At 45.4% G+C, this 15,146-nt stretch overlaps 1 protein-coding gene across 1 annotated transcript in view; it reads left to right on the plus strand.

The window, feature by feature from the left end:
• The first annotated feature begins 2,939 nt into the window (after positions 1–2,939).
• LOC123584344 (zinc finger protein 705A-like) overlaps positions 2,940–15,146 on the plus strand; it is a 33,162-nt gene continuing 20,955 nt past the window's right edge. Inside the window, exon 1 of the mRNA XM_045452152.1 lies at positions 2,940–3,444. The gene's annotated coding sequence lies outside the window, so the exon portion shown is untranslated. The remainder of the gene's footprint in view (positions 3,445–15,146) is intronic.

Raw genomic sequence — 15,146 nt, forward strand, 5'->3', positions numbered from 1 at the left:
GAATTCTTTCAACAAATCAGCTCTGGTTTCATTGATCCGTTCTAGTGTTCTTGTTTTCTTTTTTTTTCTTTTTGTACTTGTGTTTGTTTTTGTTTTTGTGTTTTTTTTTTTTTTGTTTTTTTTTGTTTTTTTTTTTTTTTTTTTTTTTTTTTTTTGGTTTCCGTAGCATTGATTTCTGCTCTAATCTGCATTATATCCTGTCTCTGCTGGTTTGGGGTTTTCTTTGCTGTTCTTTTTCCAACTCTTTAAGGTGAACGGTTAGATTGTGTGTCTGAGCCGTTTCTTCTTTCTTTCGGAAGGCCTGGATTGCTATAGACTTCCCTCGAATGACCCCCCTTGCTGCGTCCCAGAGGTTTTGGCCTGTGGTGTTACCGTTTTCCTTGGCTTCCATGGACTGTTTAATTTCCTCTTTAACTTCTCGGTTAGCCCATTCGCTCTTAAGTAGGGTGTTCTTTAGTCTCCAATATTTCTTCCATTTCCACATTGTTTCTTGTCGTGATTTCGAGTTTCATAGCATTGTGGTCTGAGAATATGCACGATATGATCTCGATCTTTTTGTCCTCGTTGAGGGCTGATTTGTGTCCCAGTATGTGATCTATTGTGGAGAATGTTCCGTGTGCACTGGAGAAGAATGTCTATTTGCCTGCTTTAGGATGAAATGTTCTGACTCTATCTGTCAAGTCCATCTGGTCCAGTGTGTCATTCAAAACCATTGCTTCCTTGTTGAGTGTAGGTTTAGGTGAGCTGTCCGTTGCTGTAAGTGGGGTGTTGAGCTTCCCTCCTAGTATGGTATCATTATCAATGAGTTTCTTTAAGTGTGTGATGAATTGATGTATCTATTTGGGCGCACCACATTTGGTGCATAACTGTTTACACTCGTGAAGTCTTCTTGGTGGACAGACCCAATAATTATGAGATAACGCCCTTCTACGTGTCTCGTTAGAGTCTTTATTTTAAAGTCTACATTGTCCGATATGAGTATGGCTACTCCTGCTTTCTTTTGTCAACCATGAGCATGAGAGATGGTGTTCCATCCCCTTGCTTTCAATCTGAAGGCGTCTTTAGATCTAAAGTGGGTCCCTTGTAAGCAGCGTATGGATGACCTTCTTTTCTCACCCATTCTGTGACCCTACGTGTTTTGATTGGAGCATTGAGTCCATTGACGTTTAGAGTGAGTACTGAAAGGTATGACGTTATTGCCATTGTGTTGCTTGTCGAGTTGGAGTTTCTGGTGGTGTTCGCCGATCCTTGCCAGTGTTTTCTGCCTGTGGTCTGTTTTTCCCTTTTATGTCTTTTGTCCCCTGGGAGAGTCCGCCTTCAAATGTCTTGCAGGGCTGGTTGAGTGGTCAGGAACTCCTTTAATTTTTGCTTGGGAAACTTTCCGTCTCTACTTGTATTTGGAATGACCGCTTTGCTGGACAAATAAGTTTTGGCCGCATCCTTTTAGGATTCAGTGCGATGACTATATCCTGCCACTCATTTCTGGGCTGCCAGGTTTCTGTGGATAGGTCTGCTGCAAATGTGGTCAGTCGTCCCTTGTAGGGGAAGGACTTTTGTTTCCCTTGCTGCTTTCATGATTCTTTCCTCGCCTGAGTATTTTGTGAACTCGACTAGGCTCTGCCTTGTTGATGGTTGGACGTTGTTGAATCTAATGGGAGTCTTCTGTGCTTCCTGGATTTTGTGTGTCTTTCCCAGGTTAGGAAAGTTTTCTGCTGTGATGTGCTCACATAACCCTCCTACCCCCTTGTCTCTCTCTTCGTCTTCTGGGACCCCTATGATTGTGACGTTATTCCTTTTCAATGAGTCGCTGAGTTCCCGAATTCTTAAATCCTGCTCTTTTGCTTGAGTCTCCCTCTTTCCTTCTGCTTCGTTATTCTCCATTGCTTTGTCCCCTCTATCGCTGGTTCCCTGGTCAGCCTTATCATCCTTGCCGCTGTGGCATCTGTTCCAGATCGCAGCTCACTTTTAGCATTGTTTATTTCATCCTGGCTAGCTTTTACTTCTTTTATCCCTACAGAAAGGCATTCTCATCTACTTTCGCCCCCAGCTGGTATTCTTATTATCGTGATTCTAAATTCTGGTTCAAACGTCTTGCTCGTATCTGTGTTGGTTAAGGGCCTGGCTGTCCTTTCTTCCTGCTCTTTCTGTTGGGGTGGATTCCTTTGCTTCGTCACTTTGGAGGAAGGAAAGGAATGAATAAGATAAAAGAATTCAAAATTTAAAAATAAGAAACAACACACACACACAAATCACACAAATGGTGCTAGATCCTAGGTGAGTTTTGGTCTGGTTGTTGAAATGGGCTTGAAAGATGAGAGGAAAAAGGGAAAGAACATAAAAAAAGGAAACGTTTGAACATTTGGAAAAAAGAATAGGATGAAATAGGATAAAATGAAATGATGGAATTCAAATCGAATTTGACAGATTTACAAAAAATTAAACGAATATAGTCGAAAAAATTCAAGGAAATTATTTTAAACCATGGAAAATAACAACATATGTTTTCTCTTTCTGTCTTCATGAGAAAGAAAAGAAATGAAAAAGAAAAGAAAAGAGATGGACCCGCGAACAGACTGAAATACGATTGAAGTTACATTGTTGTCCCCTAGAAGTCAAAGGATGAAGCACTTCGTAGTCCATACGCTAAGAAGGCGGAGACCCTTGGGTTCCTGAAGAGCCAGGTTGGCCCAGTTGGGCGGTGCTAAGTGTCACGGCTCTGTCCTCCACTAGATGGCGCAGCTAGCCTACAAGCGCGGATTGCTGGGGCGCTTGGAGGTGCATATGCGCATGTGCGGGAGCGGAGCCCTTGGCGTCACTCAGGTGCCCAGGCTGTAGTATCTGAACTCGGCTGTCTGCAATCAGCAATCCTAGCCCCATCCTTTCTCTCCGGCTTCTGTCCACTCGCCGCTTTTACGCTGTCCGTGCCCAGCCGTCAGGTTGCCAGGAGACACCTCCCTCCTGGGATTTACCTCCCAGGCGGCTGTGTTTCCCGACCCCTCACTTCTGAGGGCCCGCGGCTGAGACCTGCTCAGATCCTCTGCGTGAGGGTCTCAGCGAGCAGTGGCCGGGTGCCGGCCGCACCCAGGAACATTGGCCACACCGTGCCGCTGCCGATGCCCAGAGACTGCGGCTGGGTGCCAGCCTGCGCCCGAAAACGTTCACGCGATGGTGCAGCAGCAGCGTTTCGAGCATTATGGACAATCACCACACACTTCTGGTACCGGGCTTCCCCCTTAACGACCTTGTTCCAGCACCAGCGAACGTGGCTGTTCTCCGGGGTCTGCTGGGACCTCTGGGGTCGGCTGGGGTGGCCACACAGACTCTACCTCGTGTCCTCGCATTAGGGGAACCCCTTTTCTCCGTGTGGTTCCAGACACCCCTTCTCCACACCCCCAGTCTTCACTCTGCTCTCGGGGATCGCCCTTGCGACCAGAGCACCGCCAGGTATCAGATGCGGAGTTTCGCACTCTGCCCTCCCCCTGTTTGCACAGTCTTCATGGAATTAAAACCCGCTCCTGTCTCCTTCCTCCCGTTTTGGTTCAGTCCCTGTGGCTCTTTCCACATTTCCGCTTTCTCCCCAGCTGCTTTTGGCGGGGGGAGGGGAGGGCGAGGGGATTGCTTTCCCCATATTCTGCCCCTGTCTCCGTCCTCTGTCTGCAGGCAAAAACAGCTCCCTGCCCTCTGTGGCTTCTCTCTTCCCCGGTTCACCTCGGTGCGCCTCGTCCCCCCTGAGTTCTGTGGTTCAGGTTGGGCAACCCGTTGCGTGAATCCTCAGATCAGATTTCGAGGTGTGCGGGATGCTTTTGTGTTGATATGGATGCAAGACGCAAAAAATACTTCCATGCTCTTCTGCCATCTTGGCCCCTCCCCCCACACTGCCTTTTCTGTATCGTCACGAATACCCTTACGAATTGCAGGGTGACATCTCTGAATTAAGCTTTCCGTGACAAATCCAGATTAGGCTGGCTGGATTTGGCGAGACCAAATACCGCTGTTCCTATTGCCGTGATCGCTCCCACATCACCGCACGTGAGGCCACCTCCTGGTTTTCCCCTATGCAGTCTTCTTTGCTAATTGTCAAGAGTTTTTAAAATTGAATGTCTTGACTTAACTGGATTTACATTTTGAAAGAAAAGTTCCTGGAATGTCTGGAAAATAGATCGTCACCAGAGGCCCGAGCAGCTCAAGGTTGTCAATTTTAGCTCAGAGTCCAGGGTCCAGCACGGCCAAAGTTAAGTCACAAGGAGGGAATCCTAGACCCACCAGACCTTCTGTAAATGTTCACGGTCGCCTTTATGCCCCACGAAATGCTCAGGCTGCAGTGCGAGGCATGGAGACTCGGACCTGCCAGCCTGAGCAAGTGCCCAATGCCAGGTCCTCCTGGAAGTCTAGGCAATGCCCGTGCTGGCCAGCGGCGCCCCCTGCTGGACAGAGAGCAGTGCGGCAAGACTCCCTCTTGTGACCTCCCCCACGGATTGCAGAGCCAGGGGTGTGGACGTCATCACGTGTGGGTGGAACACGTGACACACGGCCACCCAGGAAGAGCTGGTCATAGTCATCTGGGGAGCTGACTGGATGCTTATGGAGGCCGTCTTGAGATCCAGATCAAATATTGTCCGTGTGTGTGTGTGCGTGTGTGTGTGTGCGTGTGATATACAGGTTTTAATCCAGGAAGCGAAAGTTGGATCCCAAAATTTCTGCAGGATGACCTAGCGTGGTTATTTTCTGTGGCTTTTCCCTTCGTGGCTCAGTTGCACATACACTGTTTGCATTTTACCCACGATTCTGCCCACTTTAGAATCAAATCCACAGGAAAGATAGGTGTCACGTGTGCATGTCTCTTGAGCTCTAACATCCAGCTAGCCCTGTTGAAGTCTTTCACTGAGAAAGTGCCATGTCGTCACTCATCTGTGGAATAAAAAACAAAACAGAAGAACATAGGGCAAGCGAAGAATAAATAACATAAGATAAAATCTCAGCGGGAGGCAAGCCATAGGAGACTCTTCAAAAAATTTTGTTTTCTCTTTATCTTAGAGAGAGAGAGAGAGAGAGAGCATGATCAGGGGAGTGGCAGAGAGAGGCGTGCAGGCAGAATCCAGAGCAGGCTCCAGGCTCTGAGCTGTCATCACAGCGCCGGACACGGGGCTTGAAGTCTCAAACCCTGAGATCATGAGCTGACTGAATCAGAGTCCGAACCGGCTGAGACAGCCACGTACCCCAGGAGAACCCTGAAGTGGAGAGAAGAAAGTGAGGGTTGCTAGAGGGGAGGAGTGGGTGGGCTCCATTTGCAACGGGCCTTATGGAGGGCCCCTGTGGGGGTTGGCAGTGGGTGTTTCATGTAAGTGAGGAAGCCCTAAATTCCACCCCTGAAACCAAGACTGCACTCAATGTCAACTAAATTTGATTGACATTTGGAAAATGGAGGGGGGACTGGGTGCCTCAGTGGGTTGAGTGTCCAACCTCAGCTCAGGTCAGGATCTCATGGTTCGTGGGGTTGAGCTCCACGTTGGGCTCTGTGCTGACAGCTCAGAGCCTGGAGCTGCTTTGGGTTCTGTGTTTCTCTCTCTCTGCCCCTCCCATGCTCACACTCTGTCTCTGTTTGTGTGTGTGTCTCTCTCTCTGTTTATTTAAACGTTTTATTTCATGCTTAAAACATGAAAACAACAGACCAATAAATTTTAAAAGTAGAATAAGAAAAAGTATTTTTCCTCTATCGGCTCTGATATTTGAACATCCAGAATTCAATATGATTTCCTGTACAAAATTCAAATACTGACATTAGTTCCCTCTACGTGTGGTGTGGATGTTTAATGCAGACTGGAAACAACAACAACAACAACAACAACAACAACAATAGCAGCAACAGCAACAGCAACAACAGGCTTTACCCTGTCAATGCCATTGGCCAACGACCAGAGATCTCCTATATGGCCCCCCTCCCCTGGGGGGAATTGAAGGATCATGCGCTAATTCCCATTCAACCTTGTATTTAGTGAGTCTCGCTCCTAAGAAATACAGGTGAGACTGAGAGCATCCATCCATACCCTGACCTGAAATACCACATTGTTGCCTCGGTGTCCACTTGAGACTGTTTTTCTGAGGTGTACAACCGAGGACCAAGATTGCAATGCAACTGAGCAGAAATCCCTGAGCCTCCTCCCTTGTGGAGGAGACTGTCCGATGGGGGGATGGTGGTCAACTCTGCGGAACAAGGTAGAGCTGCTTGGTGGCTCAGCAAGAAGAGGTGGAAGAAGGTTCCTTTCCCCCATTTGCTCTGCAGCCTCGTGGGAGGGGGATTGTTAAGGGAACCTAATCTAATGAACATGGGCCAGGAAGGCTCCACCCACCCGTCTCCCGAGAAATGAGCATTTATTTGCTCCTTGCCCTTTCCAGGCAATTAGCCAATGTTCACATGAACATGTGGAGACTTTACAAAATATATTATGTATACAAGGAAACGCTTTGCACAGTTATGAATTCGTGTTTCCTTCTGCTCCTCTCCTTCGGACACAAGACATTCCTGAAAAGGCTGTCTGCTCCCACGTAGAGCTAGAGTTCTTCCAGTTTCCTGGTCATTTGCCACTTCTCCGTGTGGAAGCACTGAGATTGTGTCAAACTCCTTCCCCTGCCGGTGCATGTTTGGATATCACCGAGAGTCCCCACACGCACATGTTTGGGCACACGTACTTTACCAATACACAGAGAGTAGGGAATGGGATGATGGGACCGTGAGTCCCAGGCATTTTCACAGGGACTCCCGGTACTCTGCCTTGTTTCCACCTTCATGCCTCATTGGCCACTTCCTCTGACCCTTTCAGGCTCTGAGAGTGCCCGATGATCCTCGGTGCTGATGGAGGGGAGAAACCTTCCAAATACCCAGCATAATCCACACCTCTCCAATAACATCATTACAGCCAGCCAGCCTTAAAGCTCAGGATTCTCCAGGTCAACTGGAACGCCATACCTCTTGAATACAGCCAGATTCATGGTCCCTCCGCATGTCCCGATCACACCCACCTACAACACACAAAATGTGGCCTACAAGGGACTGGGAGTGAGTGAGTAGTGAGTGAGGGCGGGTGAGTGTGCACATGGGCAGGCGTGTATATCAAAGCCTGTAGTGGGATCCCTGCACTGCTTCCTGAGACCTCTGTCCCTTCTTGTTCTTCTTCTTGGTAGCTCTGGTTCTGCCGGTGAGACAAGGGACTCGGTTAATGGCCGTTGCCCTCTGAGGTGGGATGTCCCTGGCTGAACTGTTGAGCCGGTAGATGTCTGGTTCACGGTAATCCTTTCCCATCTCATCTCTGAATTTGGACTGGTGAATTAGGACTGCGTCGGGGGGAAGAGCAAATTCTAGTTTCCTGAGGTTGAATTCAGACTTGGGACGGTGGCTTTCTTGGAGGAATCTCCACTGGTCTAACGTGATTGCTGGCAGTGGTGTCTCCTCCACGTGATCCTCCGATTGTGGCACCTCGATGCTGGGGTCGGTTTCAGGCCCCCCTTGGGCCGCAGCCGTGCCTGTGTGGTCAGCCTGGAGGCATGTGGATTCCCCAGCACCTGGCTCACTCCCACGGTCTCTTTCCAATTCACTCTTCTGGACGTAAAAGAGGACATAGGCGTGTTGGCTCAGGGCAGACGTCGCATCACTGGCGGTTACCTTCGCATCATCCATTTTGTACCACTGGCCGTTCCCAGCTTTGATGTAACAGAAGTAATGTCCGCTGTGACAATTCCAGCCCGCGTGCACCAGCACGGCATAGAGCACATAAGTCAGCGACCCCCCGTTCCGCCCAGACACGTAGCGTCGCATGTCAAGGCGCTCAGGATATTGCACTTCCTTCGCCAGTTTGCTGCCCGTGAAATGGCAGAATCGTTTCAATACGAGCATCAGGACCTTGGAGCAAGTGTGCAAAGTCAATGTCTTGGGAGGAGGTACCTTGTTTAGAGAAGTGCTATGATGATAGGCATTTTCAGCATCCAACTGTTCGGGTAATTCCTGCTGTACCTCATACCATTTATTTATTTTTCTGAGCAGCATCCTTAAATATTCCAAGTTGTCCTCCAGAAGTGGGATCAACCCTTGATACCATGGAAGCTTCTGGAACGGTATCCTTGGCACACTTCATCCGTTGAAATTTAAAATCCCTTCTATGGCCAACCAACTGCTAATGCCAGCCTAGAAGCCCCAGAAAGTTGTCCTTGTCCAACTGAACTGCCACAATGTTATTTTAGTCCAAACGGGGCCCCACAGCCACTCTTTCTTCTCAGAAAAATGGGAGATGGAGTCTCCGCTCATGTGATCCTCCACAGAAGCTGCTGTATGTGATCTGGAGCCCTGGAACCACCATAGATGAACATGGTGGTATAAGAATGGCTTTCTTGCCTAGCCTGAGTCTCTGGAAGTCATCTAAGTCCAGCGTACACTGGTGCAGTACTCGAAGACACTTTGGAGACTGGGAGCTGCCATCCTGCACACCCCACAACTTTTCTGAGTCTTCCATAGGAATCTAGGGACCACACTGAAGGCTGCGTCCTCCCTGTTGGTATAGGGGCACTGTAGGTGATACCCTCCTCCAGCCCAGTCCCGTCTGATCCTCTGCAGATATTTTTAAGTGACCTTGAAGGTGTGAACTGAGAAGTCTGGAGCTCCAAGGGCTGAGTGGAGAAAATGCAGAACTGGTCCCGAGCAGTGGGGGCTAAAATAGTAATGACAGGTTGAGTGTCCATTTGACACTGGGATTTTTTGTGCCATTGTGGGCATGCAGTCCTGCCTTCTTCAATGGGGACCAAACTCGTGAAATCTGGTGGCCATCCTGTTGCAAGCATACTCAGGATCCCCCTCCCCCTGCTCCCCTCCCAATTGGATTTGCATGCAGTTTTCCAATTTGTCCCAGACCCTCCTCCAGGCTGGCTTTTTTCCCCCTCTGGTTGTTCACCTTTTCCTCATGTAACAGATTTCATGTTCAGACCTAGGGCTCTAAACACAATCCATCCCATAAAGCTTGGTACAGTCACTTTGTCATTCACTTAGGGGTTTCTACACCCAACTTGCTTAATTATCAGTATTTCTCATATTAATAGCAGTGTAATTAATATTACTAATGATGACTATTGTAATTCTTTATTTTTATCAGTAAATTTTTTATCATGAATTATTTTTGTTGATGCCATACTACATTATATAGTCTCTCTTTTTTTTAAAGTTGTTTCTTTATTTTGAGAGATAGAGAGAGAGAGAGAGAGAGAGAATGTGTGTGTGCATGAGTGAGTGGGGGAGGGGCAGAGAGAGAAAAGAAGAAAGAGAATCCCAAGCAGGCTCCGCATTGTCAGCGCAGAGCCCAACATGGGGCTTAATTTCACAAACCGTGAGATAATGACTTGAGCCAAAATCAAGAGTTGTACACTTAACTGACTGAACCACCCAAGCTCCCCTATAGTCTCTCTTTTCATAAAATGGATCAGACTTTTTGATGATGATTATAAAGGATTCTCCAGAAGACCTACAATTCACACACTCGCTTCTATGTCCCCACTGTATGAGTTAAAGTGTGTTCCTCCAGTGAGCCTCCTGAAATATTGCATGGCCCTCTCTAGAGGCATTGACACGTCTGTGATGATATGATAGTAGAACCCTGAGGAGGACTTCCTTTGCCAGACTGATCCTCTAGAAAAATGTTTGTCTGCTTGAGATTTTTTTTTTTTTTTTGTATGCAGTGATGTCTTTCTGTAGAGATGGTGGACTTATCTCATATCTCTTCTCTTTCCTGATCCCTCTCCATTTCATCCAAGCTAAAAATTTCATCCAAGCTAAAAATTTCATCCAAGCTAAAAATTTGTCACCACACACAGAGTTAGAGCCAGCCATCATTCATTTAACACACCTCCACACTTTTTAGAAGCATCAATTCATATTACGTTTCTGAGTTAAAATCATAGGCTAAAGATAAATTGATAAGCAAAATGTGGTCTATCCATACAATGGAGTATTATTCAGCCTTAAAAGAAAGGAAAGAAAGGAAATTCTGATGCATGTTGCAACACACATAAACCAGGAGGACATTAAACTATGTGTAATCAGGCAGTCACAAAAAGACAGATAGTGTGTGATTACACTTATACGACGTGCCTGGAATAATCAAATTCACAGAGACAGAAGGTAGAATGGTGGTCACCAGGGGACGGGGGAGGGGGAAACGGAGAGTTTGTGTATAATGGGTAGAGTTCCAGTTTAGCAAAATGAAAAGAGTTCAGGTGGTGGATGGTGGTAATGGTTGGACAACAGTATGAATGTAATATCACTGAACTGTTTAATCCAAAATTGTTAAGATTGATAGTGTTACAATACATAATCTTCTAAAAATAATGAAAAGAATCACAGGCTGAAATGCTTTCTGGGTCCTCTGTCTGAGACAGTTCATTCCTTAACATGATTGTTGCCATGCAAAAGTGAACCTCAAATTATTTCACTGCTTGCTCAGTGCTCAGCTAACATGTTTGTATCCTTTCTGTACCTCTTACAACGATGTCAAACTGAATGTCTTTGTCCAATATGCTTGATTAGTAGTAGGTTTATTATTTTGAGGGAGAGTCACAGGTGTTTTGCTGGTTGTGGGCTTGCTTGTGTTTTCAGCGTGAATCAGTCTCTCTGGCTGCTAAACCAATTGAGCACCACATATTCCATCTCAGTGAAGAAAGACAGACTTTTCTTTTGTTTTTAATTAATTAATTAATTTTTTAAATTTACATCCAAATTAGCATATAGTGCAACAATGATTTCGGGAGTAGATTCCTTTATGCCCCTTACCCATTGAGCCCTTCCCCCCTCCCACAACCCCTCCAGCAACCCTCTGTTTGTTCTCTGTATTTAAGAGTCTCTTATGTTTTGCCCCCCTCCCTGTTTTTATATTAGTTTTGCTTACCTTCCACTATGCTCATCTGTTTTGTATCTTAAATTCTTCATATGAGTGAAGTCATATATTTGTCTTTCTCTGACTGACTTATTTCATTTAGCATAATACCCTCTAGTTTCATGCATGTAGTTGCAAATGGCAAGATTTCATTTTTGACTGCCAAATAATACTCCTTTGTGTGTATATACCACCTCTTCTTTATCCATTCATCCATCGATGGACATTTGGGCTCTTTCCATACTTTGACTCTTGTCGATAGCACTGCTATACACATTGGGGAGCGTGTGCCCCTTCAAAACAACACACCTGTATTCCTTGGATGAATACCTAGTAGTGCAATTGCTGGGTCATGGGGTAGTTCTATGTTTAATTTTTTGAGGAACATCCATGCTGTTTTCCAGAATGGCTGCCCCAGTTTGCATTTCCACCAGCAGTGCAAAAGAGATCCTCTTTCTCTGCATCCTCGCCAACATCTATTGTTGCCTAAGTTGTTAATGTTAGCCATTCTGACAGGTGTGAGGTGGTATCTCATTGTGGTATTTCCCTGATGATGAATGATGTTGAGCATTTTTTCGTGTGTCAGTTGGCCATCTGGATGTCTTCTTTGGAAAAGTGTCTATTCATGTCTTTTTCCCATTTCTTCACTGGATTATTTGTTCTTTGGGTGTTGAATTTGATAAGTTCTTTATAGATTTTGGATACTAACCCTTTATCTGATATGTCACCTGCAAATACCTTCTCCCATTCTATGGGTTGCCTTTTAGCCTTGCTTATTGTTTCTTCATTGTGCAGAAGCTTTTTGTTTTGATAAGGTCCCAATAGTTCATTTTTGCTTTTGTTTCCCTTGCCTCTGGAGACGTGTTGAGTAAGAAGTTGCTGCAGCCAAGGTCAAAGAGGTTTTTTCCTTCTTTATCCTCGAGGATATTGATGGCTTCCTATCTTACTTTCAGGACTTTCATCCATTTTGAGTTTATTTTTGAGTATGGTATAAGAAAGTGGTCCAGGTTCATTTTTCTGCATGTCACTGTCCAGTTTTCCCAGCATCGTTTGGTGAAGAGACTGTCTTTATTCCATTGGATATTCTTTCCTACTTTGTCAAATATTAGTTAGCCGTACATTTGTGGGTCCATTTCTGGGTTTTCTATTCTGTTCCATTGATCTGAGTGTCTGTTTTTGTGCCAGTACCATACTGCCGTGATGATTACAGCTTTGTAATCAGCTTGAATTCCGGGATTGTGATGCTTCCCACTTTGGTTTTCGTTTTCAAGATTGCTTTGGCTACTCGGGGTCTTTTCTGGTTCCATAGAAATGTTAGGATTGTTTTTTCTAGCTCTGTGAATAATGCTGATGTTATTTTGATAGGGATTACAAGATAAGGATATTTTCTTGTACCATCCTATCAAGGAGGAGTTTTACTCTGGTTCATGTTTTCAGTCTGTGGAGATTGAAACATTTTTACATTTTTGAAAGTAATTTTAAACTACTGAAAGTCTTTGTCTTTCTTGTCACATTGAAAGTTCATGTTCTCCTACATTGTGGTGGTTTATAGTCTATTCTTCCATATTATTATTATTATTATTATTATTATTATTACGGCTGCCATTATAAAGACTATTGTCATTATTGTTGTTAATCACCATGGTCATAATTATTACAGCAACTATGATTTATTATTGTTGCTGCTGCTGATAGAAAACCCTGAGTCAATTTGCTCTATCCAGGAAGGGTGTCTGGTTTACTGAAGAGGATGATGGAGATTTCCCAAAAATACATACAAATTGACAGATGCTTCCAGGTCCCTCCTGGTGCCCTTTCCTGATATGAGCATCCACAAATTTTCCAAGTTTCCTTCCAGGGTCCTGGAGTAGTCATTTTGACAGTGGAAGCTTGGTGAGGGTACCTTGGCCTTCCTGAGCCTCTGAGAAACATTATGAGTCACTCCTGGGAGCAGCAGCCACTTGTGCCTCTCTGTAAGACCTGGGGGGCTGGGCAGCCATGGCCCGTCAGGCTCAATGAAAATTTTCCTAAGACCCATAGAGAACCAGAAATAGATGGAACAAGTATGGGAGGAGGTCCCCACCCTCTGGAGCATTTGCAGTATTTCTAGGTATGCCCCAGAACCATGGAACTGCTTTTCCTGCCCTCCTGTATAAGCCCTTACTGGACTGGAAGCACCATGCACAGCAAAGAGGAACCGATTTGGGTGCCAGTCAACAGCTCCAGGCTAAAAAGCACAATCTCATAAATCCTGACCTGAAAGTGATAGGAAAGAGCAGGTGGCGAAAGGGGCAGCAGGGAAGGGGGGGGGGGGCTGAGAAAGTGCTAGAGCCTTAATGTTAAGCATGAGGGCGGGGGCTTCAGAGGACGGGGAGTGGGGTAATGTCCCTGCATCAGGCTTTCAAGGAGACACATCTCCCTGAATGACACACATGCACACACACACGCACACACACAAATGAACTAATATTAAGAGTGTCCCTGATGGGGCGCCTGGGTGGCGCAGTTGGTTAGGCGTCCAACTTCAGCCAGGTCACGATCTCGCGGTCCGTGAGTTCGAGCCCCGCGTCAGGCTCTGGGCTGATGACTCAGAGCCTGGAGCCTGTTTCCGATTCTGTGTCTCCCTCTCTCTCTGCCCCTCCCCCATTCATGCTCTGTCTCTCTCTGTCCCAAAAATAAATAAACGTTGAAAAAAAAAATTAAAAAAAAAAAAAAAAAAAAAAGAGTGTCCCTGAATGACAGGTGGTTTTCCAGATGTATTTTCACATCCGATCACTTTTTCCTCACTAGTACATTATTTATAGAAAGAATATTATAACTCCAGGTTTGCTTTCAAGAATCTAGGTTCTTCCCCCCACCTACTCACCAACCAAGCTGAGTTTGCAATGAGTTATACAGCACCACTAATTGTTGGTAATTTTTGAAAGTCTCTTAAGGGCACATAGAGTTTCATTTTATTTTTTTTCCAAATTGGGGGGGGTGTTTCAAATAAATAAGGAAATATATAAAGCATTTGTTCATTACTTAGAAAATGTTTATAATAAATTATTTTAAATCTACTACTGGTTTCATTTTGGTTACTTCAATTAATACTTGATCCATACCTCTGTAAGAAAGATTAGCTTATATATTTTCCTTCAGCACCATCCAGATGTTCCAGAACCGTTTTAGAGTTTCCTCCCACTTTTCCCAAGTGGGCAATGACATGAGTGAAGGGTAATGGTTCTTTATTCTAGGAAAACTAATCTACACGTACTTTGTTTGTTTGTTTGTTTGTTTGTTTGGTTAGAGAGAATGTGAGCCAGGGAAAGAAGGAGAGAAACAGAGAATCTAAGGCAGGCTCAATGCTCAGGGCAGAGCCCGATGCAGGGCTCAATCCCACAAACCATGAGATCATGACCTGAGTCATGAGTCTGATGGTTAATTGACTGAGCCACCAAGGACCCCCAATCTACACATATTTTTTAAAGTCAAATTTCCTTGTGACATTTATTTTACTTTTTTTTCTTTAAGTTTTTATTTTAATCTCAGTTAACATACAGTTTAATATTAGTTTCAGGTGTACAATATAGTGATTCAACACTTCCATACATCACCTGTGCCCATCACAGCACGTGCACCCCTGAATCCCCATCACCTCTTTAACCCATCCCTGAACCTCCTTGTGACGTTTTTTTTTAAATGATATTTTCTGGAGCACCTGGGTGGCTCAGTCAGTTTAGCATCAACTTCAGCTCAGGTCATGATCTCCTGGTTTGTGAGTTTGAGCCCTGCGTGGGGCTCTGTGCTGACAGCAGGGAGCCTAGATCCTGCTTCCGATTTTGTGTCTTCCTCTCTCCCTGACCCTCCCCCACTCACAATCTCTCTTTCTCAAAAATAAACATTTTAGGGGCATCTGGGTGGCTCACTTGGTTAAGTGTCTGACTTCGGCTCAGGTCATGATCTCATGATCCGTGGGTTTGAGCCCTGCATCCGGCTCTGTGCTGACAACTCAGAGCCTGGAGCTTGTTTCAGATTCTGTGTCTCCCTCTCTCTCTGCCCCTCCCGCACTCACACTCTGTCTCCCTCTGTCTCAAAAATAAACATTAAAAATAAACATGTTAAAAAATGACATTTTCTAAAGGAAGGTATCCTAAAATGGGTTCATTTTACTTCAGTTGGTTTAGCCTCTATGATCCTCTTTCCTGGAGCCCTTGGCAAACCCTCCATCTCAGGTCATGGTGGAGTAAGAGACAGGAA

The sequence above is a fragment of the Leopardus geoffroyi genome, chromosome B1 (assembly GCF_018350155.1).
Source record: "Leopardus geoffroyi isolate Oge1 chromosome B1, O.geoffroyi_Oge1_pat1.0, whole genome shotgun sequence".
NCBI classification, from domain to species: domain Eukaryota; kingdom Metazoa; phylum Chordata; class Mammalia; order Carnivora; family Felidae; genus Leopardus; species Leopardus geoffroyi.